General features: G+C 43.4%; 1 protein-coding gene and 1 long non-coding RNA gene across 12 annotated transcripts in view; one reads left to right on the top strand and one right to left on the bottom strand.

Moving 5' to 3' along the window:
• The window catches only part of LPP (LIM domain containing preferred translocation partner in lipoma), a 728,299-nt gene extending 727,255 nt beyond the window's left edge, over positions 1–1,044 (bottom strand). For 6 of the 11 annotated variants that reach the window (XM_081536682.1, XM_081536595.1, XM_081536585.1 and 3 more), the window contains exon 1: positions 887–1,044. The gene's annotated coding sequence lies outside the window, so the exon portion shown is untranslated. Of the gene's footprint in view, positions 1–712; positions 827–886 lie in introns of those variants that run through there. The other 5 variants (XM_081536669.1, XM_081536565.1, XM_081536621.1 and 2 more) reach the window with 4 other exon arrangements.
• On the top strand, positions 572–2,018 carry LOC145524461 (uncharacterized). The gene is made up of 2 exons (XR_014067550.1): positions 572–1,632; positions 1,702–2,018. It is a non-coding gene; the product is annotated as an uncharacterized LOC145524461 (long non-coding RNA).
• Positions 2,019–21,111: the final 19,093 nt, after the last annotated feature.

The raw sequence follows: 21,111 nt of genomic DNA, 5'->3' as shown, positions 1-21,111 counted from the left end.
ATCCCTCAAGAAGGACCAGGAGACCAAACTCCTGTCTCCGAGCCCCGCCCCGCGCCTTTTGCCCAGGACTTAGCACCTTCTGTCTGGGGTCAGTTTTGGTTCTTCCGTTGACTGAGCGCTTCCTGAGGGCAGAGTCTGGGCCCTAAACGCCTCTGGACCCAATAACCCAGCACAGGGCGGCACACAGTGAGTGCTGGAGAACTGCTTGGAGAAAAGGAACCAGGAATCGCGAGCCATTTATTTTAGTTACGGCTCTGCCTCTAGTGAGCGACTTTGGGGAGACTCGTGTCTCTAGGCCTCAGTTGCCCCAGCTGGGAAATGGGGGAACTTAATGCCTGGGTTCCTAGGCCCCTTCCCCAGTGACAACTGTGATTCCGCGAAAGCGCAGAGCTGCTGGGTGTGGCCCCGCCCCCTGGGAGTCCTGAAAAGCCCGGGCAGGGGGCGCCCAGGGAAGGCCTCCAAGCCCGCCCAGCCCCCGGTCGAGGCTTCCCAAAAAACTCGGGGTCCCCCTCCCCCACGCGTGCACCCCGTGATCGCGCCGCGGCCGGCACTTCCGCACCGCGGGCCCTGCGGCCCGGGCCGGGCGCGCTCTCGGTGCCCTGCGCCCGGCTCTCCTGCCACCCCGGAGGCGCTCGTGCCGGGGAGGGCTGGGGGTTCCCGAGGCACCCGCGGGCGGAGGGTGAGGGGAAGGAAGGAGGATTTGCAACAATACCTCGGGGAGGAGGCGGCCGGGGCAGCGGCGGCGGCGGCGGCGGCTGGAGGCGGAGGCAGCGGCGAAGGAGGAGGTGCCCGGGCACTCCCCCTCCCATTGTCCCCAGCCCCGGCCAGGCCCGGCCCCGCGCCCCGCACCGCGCCCCGCGCCCCGGGCCGCGCAGCCAGCCCTTACCTTGCAGCGACCGGCTCTCCCCCGCTCGCTAAAGCTACTTATCCCGGGAAAGCTCGCGCGGGGCCCGGGAGCGAACCCACAGACAAAAAGTGAAACTTCGGCAAGGCTGGAGCGGCTGCTGGTTGGTGCCTTTCCCCCTCCTTCCTCCCACCGTCCCCACCCCCTCCCCTTGGTCTCCCGTGCGGTGCCCTGAGAGCTGGAGGCTGACGTCAGGGGCCTGAATTCCTGACTTTGCCTGCACGCATTTGTCCATGTAAGGTATGGGAAGGCGGGTGCCCGCGGGGCCGCGGCGCTCGCCGCCGGGGGAGGGGGCGCCCACCTCGGGGCCGTGGCCCGGCCCCGAGGTGGGTGCACCAAGGGCGGTGGATTTCCTGGGAGGAAGAGAAGAAAACGCGGGGAATGCGGGGAGCTTGCAGAGGAGGAAGGGAAAGAGGGAGGTGTGGAGCCTTTGCCTGCCTTGAAGGAAGAGGAAGGAGACGTGGAAGGAGGAAGCGGCCGGGGCGAGGGGCTACTGAAGAAAATGAGGGAACCTGCGTCCACTGTTAGGGCGCCAGACTAGGGGGTTGAGTCTGGGTAGACGAGCCCTGCCGTGGAATCCTCCTGCGAGATCTTGTTCGTGAGCCCCGCCCCGGATTCCCAGCAAGGTTCAAACGTCCTGGATGTCGGAACTGGCCCCGACCAACTTCCAGCCCGTCCACTTCACACGGGAAATCTGAAGCTCTCGGAAGAGAAACGACTCGTACAAGGTCATGCCCGCCACAGATCCCGGCGCGGGAGCCGGATGCTCAGCCTCCCAGCTATGTTCCTGTCTGCAGGCAGGGGCCCGACTCCCTCCTTCCCGCGGACCAGCCAGCCGCCTGGATGTCACTGGGCAACGCGGACCACCCTGGGAAGAGATTCGGAGCTTCCCTCGGCCCCGTACGCGATCAGTTCCTGGAAGGTTCTGATTGCCAGTGAGCCCTCCGTAGCCATGCTGATCAGTTGCTTCAAGGCAACTCCCTCCATCCAGTGCTCAAATAAACGAACCCCTGGAATTTACCTCACAGCCCTGTCCGGAAACCCAGACCTTGTGCTTATAGCACAAATCTACGGACTGTGTGAATTAGTTTGAATAAAGGCAATACTGTTCTTTTTGCTCTGGTATTTGTAAATGTGAGCACCATGTACTACGTCAGGGGGCTATAATGTGCGTCAGCCATTGCCTGGAAGGCACGCCAGGGCTGGAGACTTGTTTCCTTGTACCTCTGTCCTGCTTCCTGTTGTCTAAACTAATGATTCCTCACCCCAGCACATCGTAAAAGCACTTTCTCCCAGGTTTATAAGATCTTCATAAAACAAATTGTAGTCCATCGTTGACATTTGAGGTAAAAATTCAGGCAAAATAACTTACCAACACAAAAACAGCAAGCAACTTGAACCCACCTCCGGGGTCTAGGTCACCTGACTGATCCCATGATTTTTCCACCCAAGGAGGAGGCCCTGATCTCTTAATTCCTATTATTAAATGTTGAGAGTACACCATGAGTTACTAATTCAAGAAACCTCCAAAACTTGGTTCTTTTGGGATTTGGTGTGACTTTTTTTTTTAACCAAGAATTAAACAAATGCAGACACATATATTTTTGCACTTAACCATTTATCAAGCATATTCTTTGTGCAAAGTCTTTGACTTCACACATTTCTGCTTCCAAATTAATCTCTCTTGCTCTCAATTTCTCATCTATTCATACAAAAATATGAAAATAGATAAGTTAAATAATGAAATATTTTTCTCTTTGCAACTGGTATAGTTTGAAATAGGAAATGTGAGCTCCTAAAGACATTTTGTTCTGGGGCTTAAAAAGATTATTCTCTTACACCACAATTCACTTAGTCTATCCTCAACATTTCAGTAAACCCACATTCTAAGTGGTACTGTTTAATATGAAAAACTACTGGTATCACACAAAGAATGGATTCACCCATTCCCCATCAGATATAACGGGACTTGACCAGCATTTCTTTTTTTTTTTCTTCCCCAGTAACCCACTTATAAAGAATAATAGGGTTCTAATGAGGATTAATAAGATTTAATAAGGTATAATTAGAGCCATTCATTTCCTTCATCATACACATTGTAAGAGTGCTGTGTTAGATCCAGAAATGCTCCTAATTATGTTGAAACTGTTGTATGAGTGTGTTGGGGAAGATCACTGTGTTACCCCTCCTGAAATATTTATGAAATGCTCAGGTGGGCCTGGTGTTAGCACAAGTATTATATAAAGTTAATCACAAAAGATAATTTCTACTCAGGAGGCACTCACCAGGAGTGTAAGAGGCAAAGTCATAAATTGGATGCTCAGCAAACCACGTGCAGTCTTGTCATCAGTGCACACTCAAATCAAAAGCCTCATTTTCGTGTGCTGATCTGATTTCTTTTGTATTCACACTTCTCTCAACAACCCTATTAAAACCTGCTGCATGCAGGGACTTGGAAAAGAAGGGAAGGCTGTGTAAAACTACAGACTCAATGCTAGAGAAATACAGATTTACGAATTCAGAGACTAAAAGAAGCACAGAATTTCAGACGGGGCAGAAGGTATGTGACCAGAGGATTGCACACTGGTGGCCTGAAACCCTACAGATGCAGTCTCTTAGGTCCAGTGATGGCACAAAAGACTGAACAAGGCTAGTCTGTGGTGCCCCCATTTCCTTGCATCCAGGACTATCCCTTTCCCAGAGGCCATTGTGTAGCTCATGTCAGTCCTTTCTCTGACTTTACATATGCCCAGCAATATTCTAAGTATTTTTCATCCATATTTCACTTAACCCTCACAGAACCCTTCTGAGCTTGGCAGCAGTATTTTCTCTAGCCCAGGAAGGTGAAGAAGCCTGCTCTTAACACAGAGCTAGTACATGGTAAGCTGAAATGCCCCTCTGAGCCCAGGCAGTCTGACTTTTCACCCACCCACTGCTGAGTGACCATCTGGTCTCAGTTTGAACATTCCAATGTGCAGAACTCATAATCTGCCACAGCTGACCAAGAGGGTATGAGGAAGCTACTGGAGAAATGATAAGAACAGGGGCATTAAAGAAGGAAGATAAAAACCAACTTGGTGTGGCCTCTCCTTAGTTTAAAACCCATCAGGCCAAGCTCCTTCATGTGGTTTGCATAGCCCTTCAGCGTACGTCTGCTAGTCCTTTGCCCTCCAGCCAACTGGAGGTCTGGTGGTTTTTTAGACACTTTAACTGCCCCACTTATCTGCCTTCTACAGGTTTTTCTCTCTTCTTCTCCATACATGTGATCACCCTTACCTAGCTTCTTTGCTAAGTTGCTTCAGTCATGTCCGACTCTGTGCGACCCCATGGACGGCAACTCATCAGGCTCCGCCGTCCCTAGGATTCTCCAGGCAAGAGTACTGGAGTGGGGTGCCATTGCCTTCTCCTACCTAGCTTCTTTAGACTCCCCTTAAATATCACCTCTGAGACTCCTTTTTAAAAATACATTATTTATTTATTTATTTAGGCTATGCTGATCTTGACTGCCTGGAGGTGGGCATAGCAACCCACTCCAGAATTCTTGCCTGGAGAACCCCATGGACAGAGGAGCCTGGCAGGCTATGGTCCACATGGTCACAAAGAGTCAGACACCTCTGACGGGATTCAGCATGATCTTGGTTGCAGCACATTGGATCTTCATTCTTCCTTGCAGCATGCAGGGTCTTTAGTTGCAGCATGTGGAATCTAGTTCCCTGACCAGGGATCAAACCCAGACACCCTGCTTTGGGAGCACAGAGTCAGCCTCTGGACCACCAGGAAAGTCCCTCTGAGAGGTCATTTTGCCCCTCCCACCACCTCCAGTGGATGTGTTGCCCCTACAGAGTACATCTGTCACTCTGTGCTTAGTCCCTATAACTGCATAATGTCATTGGTCACCTTGTCTTTCTCTGCTATTGGACTGAGAGTCTTAATGTGTCACTGAGTCTTTAACAAACTGACCACCTTTGTCATTGCAGGTATTCAACTGCTTTGTTTTGTTTTTTCCCTTCTTCTTCTTGTTCTTGGTCAAAGGCAGAGGAAGATGCAGCAGGTGAAGGCCCTGGGCATTTAGATGAAAGCAGATAACTTCCTCAAGAGATGGAGACTGGATGTAAGCAGACCAGTGGGAAGAGAGAAGAAGAGTCAGAAGGGCCTGCCCGCCTGGAAATAGAAGCAGGATGGACAGGGAAGGTAAAAGAAAGGAAAGTTTGTAGTCCTTTCCTTGTCCTGAAACTGGCAAGGCACTTCCTCTTTGGTCTCAGTTTCTTTATCCACACACACAGTTAAATTCTCAGACTTTATGCTCTCCAACACACTCTTCAATCTGATGCTCCTTTCAGCCTGCTGACTGAAGTCAGCTTCCCAAAGCTTAACATGCCACATGATAATTTGAAATATACTTGGTATATCAAACACATTAAATTCATGCTCTTCAGCTGTCCCTCCCTGGTTCCATGATGAGCTTTTCCAACTATAGATCATACCTCCAGCCTTCCACCATTACCACACACACACACACACACACAGCTTCCTGCACTTCCTGCCTCTGGACTTTTTCTCATTTAGTTTCCTCTCCCGGAAATACTTTCCCAGGCCCACCCCAACAAATGCAGGTTTTTCCTGTCCTGCCAGCATCCTCTCAAGAAACCTCTTCCTTGTTGCTCATTTCCTCCAAATCCCCTTCAAGGGTATGAAAATACTTTCTCTGTCTTCTGAAAAATGTACACACTGGATTGTCCCATTGCATTGTAATTTTCCCAAGTGTTTGATCTGCTCCTGTTAGTACAACTCTTCACAGTGGGCTTCATGTCTTCATTTCTCCTCCTCAGCAGCCATGGCATCACCTAGGACTTATGACCAAATGTTATCCAGTGAGTGAGTTAATGAATACTTATACTTCATCTTGGCTAAAAAAGCAGTTGTTCAGTCGCTCAGTAGTGTCCAACTCTTTACGATCCCATGGACTGCAGCATGCCAGGCTTCCCTGATGTTCACCATCTCCTGGAGTTTGCTCAAACTCATGTCCATTGAGTCCGTGATGGCATCCAACCATCTCATCTTCTGTTGTCGCCTTCTCCTCCTGCCTTCAGTCTTTTACCAGCATCAGGGTCTTTTGCAGTGAGTCAGATCTTGGCATCAGATGGCCAAAGTACTGGAGCTTCAGCTTCAGCATCAGTCTTTCCAGTGAATATTCAGGGTTCATTTCCTTTAAGGTTACTGGTTTAATCTCCTTGCAGTCCAAGGAACTCTCAAGAGTCTTCTCCAACACCACAATTCAAAAGCATCAATTCTTCAGTGCTCAGCCTTCTTTATGGTCCAACTCTCACATCCATACATGACTACTGGAAAAACCATAGTTTTAACTATAGGGACCTTTGTCGGCAAAATAATGTCTCTGTTTTTTAATATGCTGTCTAGGTTTGTCATAGCTTTTGTTCCAAAGAGCAAGTGTCTTTTAATTTCATGGCCACAGTCACTGTCCACAGTGATTTTGGAGCCCAAGAAAATAAAGTCTGTCACTCTTCCCATTGTTTCCCCATCTATTTGCCATGAAGTGATGGGACCAGATGCCATGGTCTTAGTTTTTTGAATGTTGAGTTTTAAGCCAGCATTTTCACTCTCCTCCTTCACTTTCATCAAGAGGCTCTTTAGTTCCCCTCTGCTTTGTGCCATAAGGAGTAATCTGCATATCTGAGGTTATTGTTATTTCTCCCAGCAATCTTGATTCCAGCTTGTGCTTCATCCAGCCCAGCATTTCGCATGTACTCTGCATATAAGTTAAATAAGTAGTTAAATAAAGCTGATAATATACAGCCTTGATGTACTCCTTTCCCAGTTTTGAACCAGTCCGTTGTTCTATGTCCGGTTCTAAATGTTGCTTCTTGACTCAAATACAGGTTTCTCAGGAGGCAGGTAAACTGGTCTGGTATTCCCATCTCTTTAAGAATTTTTCACAGTTTGTTGTGATCCACACAGTCAAAGGCTTTACAATTAATGTTATCTTTCTGGAAGACTGGCCATGTAATCTTAGAGCATGACTCTGGGCAGGTACAAGGAGGGGTGAGGGAAGGGAGAGTCTTTGTCATTTGTTACATTGTTTCCTGTGTGCACTGTTCTAGGCTTTCTCAACATTTAACATCAATTTTATAAATTATCTAAGGATATAGTTCTGCTCTAGGAGTACTCAGTTGTGTCCAACTCTTTTCAACCCCATGGACTATAACCCTCCAGGTTCCTCTGTCCATGGCATTTATCAGGCAAGAATACTAGAGTGGGTTGCCATTTCCTACTCTAGGGGATCATCTTGATCCAGGGATCAAGCTTGTGTCTCTTGCATCTCCTGCATTGGCAGACAGATTCTTTCACCACTGTGCCACCTTAAAGCAATGGTTGCTTTGCAACTTCATATCAAATAAATTCTTGAAAAAAAATGCTAAAGGTCATATTTTTCCAGGAAGAACCAAGCACAAGTGACAGTTTAAATATTTGATGTGTCCTGATCAACCAGGTCAGATAAGCATCAGCCTTCTATAAAGAGATGAAAACTTGATATGGTAAACAGTTGTGGTAGGCTTTTAATAAGTGCAGCATTAAGGATAATGAAGGCATACTACAAAAGGTCTGTTTACTCTCAATTCTTCATACCTCATTGTACAGTGGGGGAAAAAATGATCTCCATGTAAAAAAAAAGGAATAGATTATCCGACTTCCTAAATGAATACGTACTCCCTATTTTGTGAGAAAACCCTTGGTCTTTTCTTGAAAGAAAAATGGTGTCACAGCTCTTTCTTTATTGATTTTGAGGAATCAAACCAATGTAGACAAATGATAGTTTATATCTGCCCATGAATTTCTGCACTATTTTACCTAGCTTTGTAGTCCAGTTTTCAAGCTAGAGGCTATCGTCATTGTTTGCATTTTTATCAGATTGCAGGATCAGATTATCTGAATGCATTCTGGCCTATCCCAACTCAGCCCCTTACACAACTCAGCTGACTTTTGACCTCAGTAAGCCCAGAACATAGGAGAGCTGTGACCACACTTGGAAACCAATAACACTTCAGAAGTCAGGCAGTCCAGTCAGACAGCGGGCCAGTCTGTAGTGGTAGAAACACTGATGGATGGAGCTTTAATCTCTGTTGGGTCCACTACCAATGCAAAGTTTCATAGAGCCTCAAACACAAAGGGAGGCAGTTTATGCCATATTTTTGTCTTAGCAAGTATATAGTATACACTTTGCTAACTCTACTAGACCTAGAAATAATGTTGAGAAAAATAGACATGGTGCTAGTTCTACATATTAAAAGATAGGAGTGTGTGTGTGTTAGATGCTCAATCATGTCCAACCCTTTGTGAGCCATGGACTGTAGTCTGCCAGGCTCCTCTGTCCATGGGATTTTCCAGGCAAGAATACTGGAGTGGGTTGTCATTTCCTCCTCCAGGGGATCTTCCCAACCCAGGGATCAAACCCACGTCTCCTGTGTCTCATGCATTGCAAGCAGATTCTTTACCCTCTGAGCCATGGGGGAAGCCACAAAGATGAAAAAAGATAGCAACTCCAAGCGATGGAGTGGGTGAGATAGCTCGGCTAAGATTTCCCAATAGACCACTGGATGGACTGGACCTGTTACTTCAGCCAGGAGTCTCTTTTGATAGTGATGGAGTGATGGAGCAGGCAAAAATGAGCCGGGAGATATACCCCAGGACCTGCTGGAGGAACACAAACATGGAGCACACATTTTTGTCTTCATAATACAGCAAGAGGTAAAGGATGGTGTCCAAGGGTTTGCTGTCTTCAGCCTTGATCTTGGTGGCCTCTCTGCTTCCTTTAGGAAGCTGTGTAGAGCTGTGAGACATCGGAAGAGGGTCTGCTAGTTCTTGATGATATGCGTTTCTGGGGATATGCTTTAGGATGTAGTTTGTCTCATTTGTGGCTGCGATACACAGCCTCACCTACTCTTAGAGAATCACAGCAGATATCAAGTCTGGAGATAGCATTTGGGCCCAACAATAGGGATTTGATTTCGATTTCGATTTCCAACTGCAGTTTTAGGTGAATGAAAAGAGGTCCATGATACATATATATATACACAGCTATACCATAAAATTTACTCGTTTTAAGCATACAAGTGATTTTACATAACGTTATGGAACTGTATAAACATTAGTACACTCTAATATTAGAACAGTTTCATCATCCCCAAAAGAAACCTTGTACCCCTTTATGGTCATTCCCCACTTTTGCCTGTAGCCTCAAGCAACTACTTACCTACTTTCTGTCTCTATAATTTGCATATTCTGGACATTTCGGTAAATGGAATCATACAATGTGTAGCTTTGCATTTGGCTTCTTTCGCTTAGCACAATATTTTCAAGGTTCATTTATGTTCTAGCATGTATTAATGGGTTTTGTGGCTTATTAATATTTTTTATGGCTTAATAGTAGTCTATTGGATGGATATACCACATTCTGTTTATCCATTATCAGTTATTGAATATTTGGATTATTTCAACTTTGGGGCTATTATGAATGTATCATGTAAAATTCTCTGTATGGTCGTATATTTTCATTTATCTTGAATACATGATGTTTTAAAGTGGAAAAGAAAAGGATAGATAAACAAAATGGAATCTGAAAGGATATGAACCATGGTTTTCAAAGTGATTACCATTAGGTGGTAAGAAGATTTCTTCTTCTTACTTATCTAAATTTTCTTTCAATAAGCTTGTATTATTTTAACTTTTCCTGTGTGTCTGTAATAAGATAAAGCCAACAAAGCTCTTCTTTTTTAAAGCAAAAAAATCAACAAATATTTGGAAAGCTTCAATCCCTCTTTTGACGACTGAATCTTCTTGAGAATCCATACCAGATGGTTTGCAGTGAGATATTATTTTAAAATACTTGAGTTTTCTCACCCATATTTCTAACCATTAGCCCTTCACTCAACTTGTTTGCTTAAGACATTTTGTGTTAGTACATTCCCAGAGAAAGGGTAGACCTCAAATTAAAGGAGACTAGGTTTCTCCTACTTTGATGAATAAATTTAATTTTAATTAAAAGTTTCCAATTATAGATAATTTTCAAATTTTTATTTCTCACCTTTAAGTTGTGGACTTTTGAGTTTTATTTCTCTCCTTTGAGTTGTAAGTTTAGTATCTTATCCAATCTTTCTTTGAGAATCCTCAGACTCAACATGGCTCTAGATTTAACTTCCTTAGTCCTTCTTACACCATACCTCGCTGCTTCTAACCACCGCAGTCACAACCCTGAATCGTTCCTAACCTCTCTCTCCCCCTAACTCCTGTCTTCAATGTGTTGTCAAGTCTGACCAATTCTGCCCCCCGAAATTTTCTCCTACTTGTCCCCTTCTGTGAGGTCAGGTCCTCATTGTGGGGTAGCCCCATCATTGATGTCTGTAGCATCCACAAATTCAGCCTGAAAGCAGAGCCAGGCAAGAGATAACCATAGAAATTCTGCTGTTGTTCCTCTCCACCAGGGCTCTTGTGAGCAATAGGTGTGAGATGTGAACGTGTTTTCTCCACTAAGTCTCCAGCCTTTTTCTGCCTTTCATTGTCAGCTCTCCCACATCTATGATTTTGTTGTTCAATGATAGCCGTTTTTATCCAGCATGATCCTTAGTTAAAAGCCAGCCACTGCTTCTGGGGCTGAACCAACAAAGAACAATTAATCCTGAAACTGGAGATAAAATAGCCTGGGTTGGGCTGCAACATGGCATCTTCCTAAGTATTTTTCAAAGATAAATTTAAGCAAAAATTTTCACTACATGCTTTCCTTTCAATCAAGAACACTGACATTAGATGGGGTTCCACTGTGTGGTCACTAGGAAAATTCAAAGCCCCTGTGAGTACACAATATTATCACAATCCTACCAAAAAAACCAAAAAGAATAAAAATAGATATCCATAGAGAACAGTATATCAGCAATTCATGTTTACATCTTAAAATGGTTTTTTTAACCAAGGAAGCTTGGTGTTTTCACCTTCCGTGAACCTTTCAAATTTCTAGTCTGACACACAGTATTATTTCATTTGTCAGATTGACTTATGGATTACCACACTACATTAATATCTCACCTTTAGATCCTGATCCTTCTACTTCCAGATCACTCAGGTGGCTGCAGCTGTGTAACTTGAGGCTCAGACACTGAGAAAGCTCTGGCTATAAGATCTAGCTTCCTTTCAGCAGGTATTGTTGTTGTTATTTATTTATTTATCTATGTTTTTGGCTACGCTGTTTCTTCGTTACTGTGTGTGGGCAATCTCTAGTTGCAGTGAGCGGAAGCTACTCTTTGTTGTAGTACGTGGACTTCTCATTGTGGTAGCTTCTTTTGTTGCAGAGCACAGGCTCTAGGCACAGGGGCTCAGTAGTTGTGGCTCACAGGCTTAGTTGCCCCATGGAATGTGGAATCTTCCTAGACTGCGGATCAAACTCATGTCCTCTGCTTTGGAGTGTGGATTCTTAACCACTGGACCACCAGGGAAGTCCTCAGCAGGCTTTTTTTTTTTTTTAATATATATATATATAAGTTTTCTCTGTGCTCACAACATACGTTTTAATAAACAGACAGGGAAAGAATCAGAACCCTTCAGGTTTTCCTTAGCAGAAAGGTAAGCAGTGTGAATGTTTTCTGGTGGCACTTGCAAATTCTGAGTAGGACAGGTCACAGTTTTTAGGTCTCCTGTACTGTGCATTGATGAAGCACTCAACCATATAACTGATGGTAGGGAGGATGTCCAGGAGAAGAGTGAGGAGACTTAGATTCCAATCCCAACTCTGTTAATGGTAAATAATGAATGTGAAAACACACTACAAACTATAAACACCATGCAAATGTATGAAACAACTAGAATTGGTTTCCATGATTCCTAGAACTACTTTTCTTGTCTCCACTGAACCTTTTCAACACTGTTCTCAAAATTAGCCTCCAGTGTTCTCTCATGGTCTAGTGAAAGTGAAAGTCGTTCAGTCGTGTCCATCTCTTTGCAACCCCATGGACTATATAGTCCATGGAATTCTCTGGGCCAGAATACTGCATGGGTAGCCTTTCCCTTCTCCAGGGGATCTTCCGAACCCAGGCATCGAACCCAGGTATCCTGCATTGCAGGAGGATTCTTTACCAACTGAGCTATGGGGGAAGCCCAATGTGATTCTTAATTTGTCAACCTATTGATAACAATAGATCTACTAAACCACAATCTGACCCAAATGCAGTATATATTGAGCCTTGATTTCCCCAAATAGAATATAGATAAGAAGACTTTCTAGGGGATGAAGCTCTTAAATGGAGGGTGACTGAGTTCAGTTCTGTTGTTCAGTCGTGTCCGACTCTTTGCCACTCCATGGACTGCAGCGTGCCAGGCTTCCCTGTCCATTACCAACTACCAGAGCTTGCCCAAACTCATGTCCATTGAGTCTGTGATGCCATCCAACCATCTCATCCTCTATCATCCCCTTCTCTTACCTTCAATCTTTCCCAGCATCAGGGTCTTTTCTAATGAGTCAGTTCTTCCCATCAGGTGGTCAAAGTATTGGAACTTCAACTTCAGCATCAGTCCTTATAATTAATATTCAGGGTTGATTTCCCTTACAATTGACTGGTTTGATCTCCTTGCAGTCCAAGGAACTCTCAAGAGTCTTCTCCAACACCACAGTTCAAAAGCATTAGTTCTTCAGTGCTCAGCTTTCTTTATGGTCCAGCTCTCACATCCATACATGACTACTGGAAAAACCCTAGCTTTGACTAGACGAACCTTTGTTGGTAATGTCTCTGCTTTTTAATATGCTTTCTCGGTTGGTCATAGCTTTTCTTTCAAAGAGCAAGTGTCTTTTAATTTCATGGCTGCAGTCACCATCTGCAGTGATATTGCAGCCCAAGAAAATAAAATCTGTCACTGTTCCCATTGTTCCCCCATCTATGCCTTGAAGTGATGGAGGGTGACTAGAGGGTGACTGAACTGATGTCTAAATGTTCTAAGTGCTTTTCTTAAAGAAAAAAAAATGGTTGTTGCAATGGGATGATGGCAAGTCACCAAATAAATTCTTTAAAACACATGGTTTTGAGATTTTATTCTTACCTCTGATTACAATGAGAGAATTATGCTTGATCACCAAGACAGAGGTAGAAAAACAGATCTGTTTCCTTCTGTTTTATAAAGACTAATTATTACAGCTCAAAAAGTGTCAGAATTGCAATGTTTCCCATTGCATGTTCCACACTTAATCCAAAGGGAAAAATAAAGAGAATCAGGAATCCTGGATAGTTTCTCTGACCCTGTTGCTAACCCCCTGCTTATAGTTTGATTATGAGATGATACCCTTTCATACTCAATTTGTTCTTCCAGAGAATGAGTGTAATGCCAGAAGTTCTCCCTGACCGAGCACCTTCTGGCTTAAATCAAAGTCTATAAAACCACAGTTAATGATCTGGCAAAAGGGTGTTGCTAGCTAAATAAGGTGATCATGTGTCCTACTAGCCCCAGACAATCCCAACACAATACCTCTTGTCTCCGGGTAATTACTAATACCACTGCCTTTCTCTCTCAAAACTGGCCCAATTTGGACAGCTGATAATCCAGTCATGAATTTCATCCTAATAAGCTGTATGTAAGTACTTTACAGAAAGAAGAGAATCATTGTATTTTAAAGTGCTATGCATGTTCAGAGTTGGGGAGGAATTACTTCTAATTATTCTTATATTCTTTTACAAATATTTTCAGGTAACTCTTACAAGACAGGCACTTGACTAAATAAATATTAGGGATACAACAGAGAATGACATACCCAAGGGGTTTGCTGGAGTTTAGTTGGGGTTGTAAATAGACTGCTGCTGCTGCTAAGTCGCTTTAGTCGTGTCTGACTCTGTGCGACCCCATAGACGGCAGCTCACCAGGCTCCTTCGTCCCTGGGATTCTCCAGGCAAGAATATTGGAATGGGTTAGACACACATATACAGTTACTAGAGAGAGTGATTTGTGTTAAGATGAGGGTGTCAGAGTGTCCTGAGAGCCTATGGGAGGGGCACCTGGGTCTTGGGGAGAGAGGGAGGGCAGAGATTTGTTGAAAGACACAATTGATAAGATGATACACAAGAGAAGAGCAGGCGTTAGTTAGCTGAAGGAATGCAAGACAAGGAGAAGTGCTCCAGGCAACGGATATAGCACAAATGAAGATTGTGAAATCACGGTAGATCAAGGAGTTAAAAACAGTTCATTATAGATTGAGCATAGAATGTGGGGAGAATAAGAAAAGAAGAGCTTGTGAGGGAGAAGGCAGTAAAGCTAGAAAAATCTGGACCAAGATGGAGAGGGGATGCAATTCAGAGAAAGGAACAGGGAGAGGCATTATAGCATGGTAGAACAGCCAGCAATCTATCCTGGTTGATGACTTCATCCAAAGTTCATGGAGAAGTTTTGAGCAAGAGATGGGCTGCCCAGGGCTATGCTCAGATCAGTGGTTCTGAGCAAAAGGACTGAGAGTATGTGAGCTTGGCTTCTGTTTCTCATTCCTCTTAGCCCGACTCATCACTCGTGGGTCAACTTGCATGTATATACAGGTACATAGCCATTAGAAATCACTGAATCCCATCCTCTTCTGCTTTAATAGATAAGGAAACTGTTCCTATGGGAAGATCTGTACCTGATAGTGTCCTAGGTAGCTACCTCTTTCCCCATCAGACCTCTATTTCTACTTTCTCAGAGCTATGAAACCCCAGCCCCAACCAACAGGCCTATACAGAATGAAAACCTGAAGACACCAGAAACTGGGCCAGAAATAGAGTATGACATGGCTCTCTCTGAAAATGGGTTCGACCTGGACCCAAGTGGATAGAGAGGAGTCAAGGGTTTACTGTGTTATAAAGCGGATGACCACTCATTTAAGAAATGGAAACCAGGGGACATCCCTGGTGTCCAGTGGTTAAGAATCCACCCTGCAATGCAGGGCACGCACGTACCATCCCTGGTTGGAGAACTAAGATCCCACATGCCATGGAGCAGCTAAGCCCACAGTCTGGCAACTACTGAGCCTGGGTACTCTGGAGTGCGTGCTCTCTGAGAAGCACCGTCAGGATCACTCATTACCAAACAGATGAGTCGAAGCATCTGCAAAAATAGAAAAAGTTTGGTGCCCTCTTGTAGCAGTGTCTGGGTCAAAGTTCCGTTTTATCCCTTTCATTGTGGCATTTTATCTTTTTGAGACTAATGTTGTCATTGAACACAAATTTCTCTTCCAGGACCCATCACTCAAGTAAGGCTTAACATTATTGAGAAAAACAGTTAAGTGCGATTAACTCCTTCTCCAGGGGATCTTCCCAACCCAGGAAATGAACTCAGGTCTTCTGCATTGCAGGCAGGTTCTTTACCGATTGAGCCACCAGGGAAGCCCAAAACAATGTTAAAAGGAATCAGAACACTTTTGTTTGTTAAAAAAAAAAATACTGGAAGGAAATAAAGCAAATTATTAAATAATAAAATTTATTTCTTTCTAAATCTCTGTAGTTTTTAAGTTTTCTTGAATGAACTAATTGTCATAGATTATAAAAATGCATTTAAAAATAAGTATTTCCTGACATCATGAAAAGACCTAACCCAGGAAGCAAATCATAGCTTATATAGGAAATTTTCCTTATGCCTTCCTTTCCAGCATTTTCTCTCACTGTCCCCTTCCTGCTCTCTGTTCTAACAAACCTACCTCATACTTTGTCACCTTAGAGTCTTTGCTAACTGGGAAACCCACGTCTCCTTGTCTACCAAAAGTGTCTGTGGGGACAAGTCCTACGGTCCTGCAAAGCCAGTTTAGATGACACCTTGTCTATGAAAACCTCCATGATAATTAGAACCATTGGTATTCTAACTGCCTTCAACTCCTTGTATATCTCCTCAGGCCTTTCATGCTTTATATCTCATGTTATTAAAAGTAATAGTATTAGCAGTAATAATGTAATGCCTTTGCTATACTATGAACTCTTCAAGGCCTTTGGGAATTTTGAAAATACCTTGATTACAGTAAACAGAGGTGATTGGTAAATGAGTGAATTTGTCCTAGGATTTGAGTCAGATCTAAAAGACTGGAAAATCGTGCCATGTCTTCTTTTTTTTTTCCCTTTTTCCGGCTGTGTAGCATTGCTTAGAATTTGGTTAGTATAGCAACTAAGTGGTTTTAGTAACAGTCGCTTTTTAGGCTTGACAAATAGAAAAACACAAGAAAATGCTTGTGTTTCTTTTTCAAAAATGCCAAAAGAACATGTTGTATCTTTCTTTATTTAGAACAACTTACTATCCTGCCTTGGGCAGCTAGCTTCCTGGGTTCCAGAGGAACTGTTGGCTCTAAAATTACAAGAAATGAGTTTCGATTAAGAGCTCTCTCAGGCCCCTTCCAAATCTAGCCTTCTATGATTCTAAAAATGATGATAAAGCCAAGTCTGACTTTTAGAGACTTCGATTGTTGTGTTCTAAATATTATGTCAAAGTACCATAACTATTAATAATGTTTAGCATTTACAATAATGTGCAGCCTGATTCTTTCTTGATTCTCTATGATCTAGCCTCTGCTTTAGTATTTTTTTTTCTTTCTAGAAGAACCTAAAGTCAAAGTCTTCCTCTGTTTGCCTTCTCAAGTGCAGACACGCCTTCTGCAGCCACAGCCGTCCCCAATTAACCTGTCTCCCTGCCACAAGTGCATGAGCCCCCATGACTCAGCAATCCCAGCCTCTGGAAGAGTCCATCATCATGACAAACCATCAACCATTAGCTTTCATGCACAGTAGTTCTGAGTGAGGCAAGTACAACTTTGTTCTCAATATAAATCTCTAGATCCAATTAAGTGGCCAACTTTTAATTCATCCCATGGGAATTTTATTGATAATCTATTAAGTACATAGTTACACCTTATGAACTGTGGAAGATATGTAACACATAATCTACCATAACACAAATAAGTAACATTTATTTCCAATTTTCCACTTATAGGTGGTTTCCACATGTATGTGTGCCATATTGTCTCTTAGAATTCATATCAACGATTGTTGGGTTGATTTTCAAATGTGTTGTCATTAAGAAGTACCAAGAGGGGCCTATTCCCCAAACTTTGTTATGGTCAACACAGAGTGTATGGTCAACACAATCATCAAAACTTCCATGGCAACAGAGATGGGGATGTTCTATTTTGTTCATTCAATCTGAGATGATCACTCAGTATATACATATATCAACGGCCCAAGTTCAAATCAAAATTTTATTTCTCCTAAATCTTCCTAGATTTCCTAGATTTCCACCTCTCCTCCCAGAAGTATCTCATCCCTTTTCTGAATACCCATAGCACTTTTCCTATATCTCATCAATCATATTTTTATTATTTAAAAACAATTATGACACTTTCCCTCCTTGTTCATATTTTATTTCCTCTACTACTCTAGACCCATTGAACCAGAGTCTAAGGGGCATCTGTAATTATAAAAAGCCTCATGGTCCATATGTGGCGCCAGGGCCACCTGTGTGAAAGGCAGGAATCCTATATGTAAGTCACGTGTCCCTTGAGGGACAGTAGACACAACGGTGAAGAAACCAGGTGCTGGGGTGCCAGGTCACCCGGATTCACAGCCCAGCTCTGACACTTACAAGTTAGGCCTTGGACAAGTCACTTAACCAATGTGAACTTAATGTGTGAATGAGGAGATATTAATAATAGAACATATTCTCCCCCTAGATATTAATAATAGAAAATATTGTCCCCTTATGGCAGCCTGTGCCCAGGAGCTGCTTTCTAATTAAATATTTAAAAAATATACATATTGGGACTTCCCTTGTGGTCCAGTGGCTAAGACTCTGTGCTCCCAGTACCAGGGATCTGGCTTTGATCTCTAGTCAGGGAAATAGATCCCACATGCCCCAACTACAGATCCTACCTGCTGCAACTGAGACCTGGTTCAGCCAAATAAATAAGTTAAATAAATAAAAATAAATGTTAAAAAGAAATCATAGACATACAATTCCATTACTGTGAAGCACAAACGCATGCATAGACTTGTATCACTTTTTTCTCAAGGGATTTAGAGGACTAATTGATTTAGATTCATAAACCGGAGCCCTCTGTGACCCTTACAAAGCCTATATACTAATGTTGCTTAGTCCCTAAGTTGTTACGTCCAACTTTTAGCAATCCATGCACTGCAGCATGCCAGGCCTCCCTGTCTCTCACCATCTCCTGGAGTTTGCCCAAGTTCATGTCCATTGCATCAGCGATGTCATCCAACCATATCATCCTCTGACAACCTCTTCTGTGACCCTTACAAAGTCTATATAGTAATGTTGTTTTCGTTTAGTCCCTAAATTATCATGTCTGACTCTTTTGAGACCCCATGGATTGTAGCCCGCTAGGCTCCTCTGTGCATGGAATTTCCCAGGCAAGAATACTGGATGGAGTACATGCATTATTTTATTTTTATGTTTTTACAATAATTGACCACTTTTTCCTCTCTGTGGGAAAGTTCATTCAAGGACATGTAATTGTTGTCAGTAAGCAGCAAGCACTGGGCATTTCTAAAGACTTCACTGACTCAATCACATTGTGGGTTGAGAGTCCCTGAGCAGAGGAACTTTCACGGTTTATTTATCAGTGATGTGTGACAAACTGGAGCCTTAACAGAAGCCTCAGGTGACTGAGACCAGAGGGTGCACAGACCAGACCTGAGGATGCCATGGGCAGGAGATTAGGCTTTACACTAACACAGATGGGTGAAGGATTCAGATTTATTTTTACTTTTCCTACAGCTTGTATATTTTGGTCACCAAACTGGGTTTTTCATATGCTACACCTTGTTTAATTATCAGGGAGTAAGACAACCAAGGGTAGTATCTTTAAGCAAAAATCACGTTAGCTAGGGCAATAGCTCTTTGCAAAGATGGCCACAGTAATCTCTTTGCTATGTGACTCTGCTATTTCTCCCACAAAGAGGTGGAGTCTAGTTATCCATCCTTTGAATCTAGGCTGGCCTGGTGACTTGGCCTTATAAAAGAATACAGCGGCAGTAATATTTTTCAGCTTCTGAGCCTGGACTTCAACAAGCCTTATAGCTTCAGCTCTTACCCTCTCTGTGGTGTGTACAACTTCACACCGCATGGGACTAAGCCTGAACTGGCTTGCTAGATGCTGTAGGCACACAACCTAGCTAAAAGCACACACCATTGTGGACAATTATACTTCAGTAAACATTTTAAAAATATAAATAAAATTCCCAAATTTAAAAATAAGAACAGATTCAGCAACTACAAATGTGTGTAAAGACACATATAGCTCAAACAGCTCATTCACAGACAGAAAGGAATGTGAGTTCTTAAACTGAGATTTCCAGACATCTTTTCCATGGACCCTACTCCTTTCTTATCTCCATCTTCTACAAGGGAGAGACTGGGTTTCAGAAACTTGCTTGAGATCATTTAGACTGAGGAAGGCTCTAACCAGAGGTTTACTGAATCTAAATCCAGATCTTTCACCCTTGCCAGTGATGTTTGGGAACTAGTAACTCTGTTGAGTTAAAGCTCAACCCCTGGAAAATTACACACTACAGGTATGTCATTGCCCATTTATGGTCACCATAAAGTAAGATTCATGATTAATTTTTAACAAGTGAAATCACCTATGTTTCAATGTTCTTTTAGAAACACTTACACTCAAATGTTAGAAAAACAATGGCTTTCTTTCTTCAGCAACCCCCAGAAAAGGAATGAATTTGCCCTTGTGGTTCCAGAGGTACAGAAGTTAGACTCAAAAGTTGGACATGGCAGGAGGTAGATGGTAGCTTATACATTTTTAATGTTTTTGGTGTTGTTGTTGTTAATCTAATTTCTGTCATAAAATTGGCACCTCCTGTCCTAAGGTGTCCAGAATCTCACAGATGGGACTCCAGGACTGGTCAAGAGGCTGCGGTTTAAAAAAAAAAAGAGGCTGTGTCAGCTGACATCCCAGATTTCTATAAGGAGGTTTATAAAAGCTGAGGTCCTTGGACTTAAGTGAGGATTACTGCTTTTATTGACTCTGAAAAATCTTGTCCCGAAAGAGAAGACCTGTTGTATTTGTTCCCCAAACACTGAGGACTCCTTTAAAACCCTTTAGAACATAAAGAACACTTATTTTGACTAGGTAATCTGGCAACTGCAATCACCAGCCCTTCATATGTGCACATTACAGTGCCAAAGATACTGTGGTAGGGTCTTTAGGGGTCTCGAATATCCTTGGCCAAATGTCTTCAGTGTTGGGGAGACAGGCTTCTACAAGAGCAAAAGCCTCCTGTGGGTTTTGTCCATTTCAGTTTTCTCACTTATGTCAAAGTAAGAAGAAGTAAGGTGGGGGAGGGTGGGAAAGAAAGGAAGAGGTACTGGCCCTTGTGGGTATGCCAGGCACTGAGCTAAGCACTTTGCCAAAGTTAATCTTCAGTCTTCCAGACAACCAAAGCTAGTTCTATGCTCCTTACTTTGCCGACAGGTACACAGAAGCTCTGAGAGGTTAAGCTGCCTGGGTCCCATTGCTAAAAGGGGTTAGCTGGCTCTAAAGCCCCCACTTCCCTCTCCCTCCACCAGCCCCCCCCCCCCCCCAGAAGGCTTTGGTGAAAGTAGCTCAGTCTCTCTCCCGGAGTCCAAAAGACTTATATATCAGTATTCTTAAGCCATGTAGTCTGTGTCATACACACATACCCTAGCCACCTCAGGAGGCCCCTGAGGAAGGGAAAACAGTGCTCTAATTCAGCAGAAAGCCCACTGGGCTGACCAAATGCCCTTCTCTGCTCTGAATTCCAGTTTGCCCACTTGTAAATACAGGGCGTTGGACTAGTTGCTTTCTTAGGCCTTATTTCTAGCTCTTAAAGATGCCCACAGATAGAGAACAGACTTGTGTTTGTCATGGGGAAGGAGGAGAGGGAAAGACTGTGGGAGTTTGTGATTAGCAGATGTAAACTATTATATATGGGCTTCCCCAATGGCTCAGTGGTAAAGAATCTGCCTGCAGTGTAGGAGACACAAGAGATGCAGGTTTGATCCCTGGGTTGGGAAGATCCCCTGGAAACTATTATATATAGGATGGTTAAATAAGGTTCTCCTGTATAGCACAGGAAACTATACTCAATATCCTGTGATAAATCATAATGGAAAAAAATATGAAAAAAGAATGTCTATATGTATGTCTAAAGTATGAGTCA

The sequence above is a fragment of the Giraffa tippelskirchi genome, chromosome 2 (genome assembly GCF_054371585.1).
Source record: "Giraffa tippelskirchi isolate mGirTip1 chromosome 2, T2T-mGirTip1v1.2.pri, whole genome shotgun sequence".
Lineage (NCBI taxonomy): Eukaryota > Metazoa > Chordata > Mammalia > Artiodactyla > Giraffidae > Giraffa > Giraffa tippelskirchi.
The sequence above is the reverse complement of the archived record's forward strand: the minus strand, read 5'-3'. Positions and strand labels throughout refer to the sequence as shown.